Source organism: Berghia stephanieae, chromosome 11 (genome assembly GCF_034508935.2).
Source record: "Berghia stephanieae isolate SIO BIC M18660-M18661 chromosome 11, UCSD_Bste_1.3, whole genome shotgun sequence".
Lineage (NCBI taxonomy): Eukaryota > Metazoa > Mollusca > Gastropoda > Nudibranchia > Aeolidiidae > Berghia > Berghia stephanieae.
Window position 1 is genome coordinate 37,758,655 of NC_088370.1, and position 2,500 is coordinate 37,761,154.

General features: G+C 28.7%; 1 protein-coding gene across 2 annotated transcripts in view; it reads left to right on the forward strand.

Moving 5' to 3' along the window:
- The window catches only part of LOC144956516 (uncharacterized), an 8,768-nt gene that overhangs the window by 2 nt on the left and 6,266 nt on the right, over positions 1-2,500 (forward strand). For both annotated transcript variants that reach the window (XR_013641965.1, XM_078887065.1), the window contains exon 1: positions 1-175. This exon is cut by the window's left edge and continues 2 nt beyond it. The gene's annotated coding sequence lies outside the window, so the exon portion shown is untranslated. The remainder of the gene's footprint in view (positions 176-2,500) is intronic.

The window sequence follows — 2,500 nt, forward strand, 5'->3', positions numbered from 1 at the left end:
GATTGCATCGCATTGCTTGCTCTGGCGGTTGTGACGGAGTGACGGGTGATTGCGTGCGTCAAACGACCGATACAGGGACAAGGGGAAACGAACACAAGTTGATTCATAAGTGCATTTTTTTTCTCTTTTTAAGCATCTGGAATTTTTCAAGCTAAATAATTTTAGGTCCCTACAGGTAAGATTTAAAAAGAAAATTTCTCTCAGAAAATGTTGAGAAAAATATGTAATTATTGTGTGACTATAATGTGGTCTAGTTGCATGACACTCGCTTTCGGATCGGAAGATCATGGGTTCGAGTCCCGCTCTCCGCGACATATCAAAATTGTTTATTTCAGGAAATATACATGATAATGTAACAAGGGTAACATATTCATTGACATAATACCATTTCCTAAAATAATGTACAATGTATAGAGCTGGAGTATTAATTTGAACAGTGATACATGCATGTATACATATACACGCACACACACATACATACATGCATACATACGCACGCACGCACGCACATACATACATGCACGCACGCACGCACATACATACGCACGCACGCACGCACATACATACATGCACGCACGCACGCACGTTGAGTCCTTGGAAAAGGCTCTTTAGTGAATTTCTCCTACCTACTCAGGTGTAACATGGCTAGGAACATTTTGTAAAGAGATTTGAGCACATTTAGCGGATATATAATATATACGTGTATAAACACTCATCTAAAAAATATATTATTATTATTATTATTATTATTATTATTATCATTATTATTATTATTATTATTATTATTATTATTATTATTATTATTATTATTATTATTATTATTATTATTATTATTATTATCATTATCATAATTATTGTTATTATTATTATTATTATTATTATTATTATTTATTATTATTATTATTATTTTATTATTATTATTATTATTATTATTATTGTCACTATTTTATTATTATTATTATTATTATTATTATTATTATTATTATTATTATTATTATTATTATTGTTGTTGTTGTTGTTTATTATTATTATTATTATTATTATTATTATTATTATATTATTATTATTATTATTATTATTATTATTATTATATTTTGTTGTTGTTGTTGTTGTTGTTTTATTATTATTATTATTATTATTATTATTTTGTTGTTGTTATTATTATTATTACTATTATTATTATCATTATTATTATTATTATTATTATTATTATTATTATTATTATTATTATTATTATTATTATCACTATTATTATTATTATATATCATCATCATCATCATCATCATCATCATCATCATCATAATCATCATCATCATTATTATTTATTATTATTATTATTATTATTATTATTATTATTATATCATCATCATCATCATCATCATCATTTATTATTATATTATTATTATTATTATTATTATTATTATTATTTTTTATTATTATCATTATTATTATTATTATTATTATTATTATTAGTATTATTATTATCATTATTATTATCACTATTATTATTATATAAATCTATATCTTATTCTATATTCCATTCAATTTTACCAGTTTGTGTTCTTAAATTTTCTTAGAAAAGGGAATAGAAGGAAAGAAGTTGACGCCACTCAGATCTTTGTTACAGGTTTTAGCCAGTCATTTTTATCAGTATTTTTCTCACTAAAATATTCTATCAGTCAGACTATGAACGTTTAAGGTTAACCCACTCAACCCTAACACCGACTATATCCGTAGTATACCCGGGGTTTCTTTTACCCCATGCCTATTTATTACATTTTTCTGAGACAAATTATAGGCGTAGTATCAAAGCTCATGTTTTTAGTTTTTACATGTTAATGGTAGTTGAATAAAACTATATATGCACATGCTCATTTTAATACATTTCTTCCAATTTTGAAAAGTAGCAAAAACTCTGTAGGATTGAGTGAGTTAAGTACACATAGTTTTGTTTATAGGTACATTATAACCGGCTGGTGGATGTTGTGCGTATTTTGGCTAAACGCTAAGCATAAATGATACGAATTTTAACCTAAACCAATAGGGTTCAACAGTCGTGACGTCACCTCTTTGGTAATGACGCATAGTAACTTAGTTCCTGGTTGTAAACTATCGGAACAATGGCGGACGCCCTTATGAAGTATTTCTCCGACGAGCATAAAAGTGTATCCAAGGGAGAAAAACATGATAAATCTGATCATATTTTGACTTTTATACATTCTGATCACTGACATGTGAAAAACTTCTAGCCAGCACGAAGAATAAAAAGTACAGATTGTCTTTGTTTAGAACCAAGCTGCTCGTTGCTGGGCGGAATTGACGTCGTGGAAATGCCGTGACCTCGAAGAAAGGCCGTGACCTCGTGGAAAGGCCTTGACCTCATGGAAAGGCCGTGACCTCGTGGAAGGCCGTGACCTCGTGGTTGTAGATAGTATGCGCTTGGCTTAGAAGTTCACAACATTGCCACCCGGAAGTATAACGGACCAACACACAAAACTGT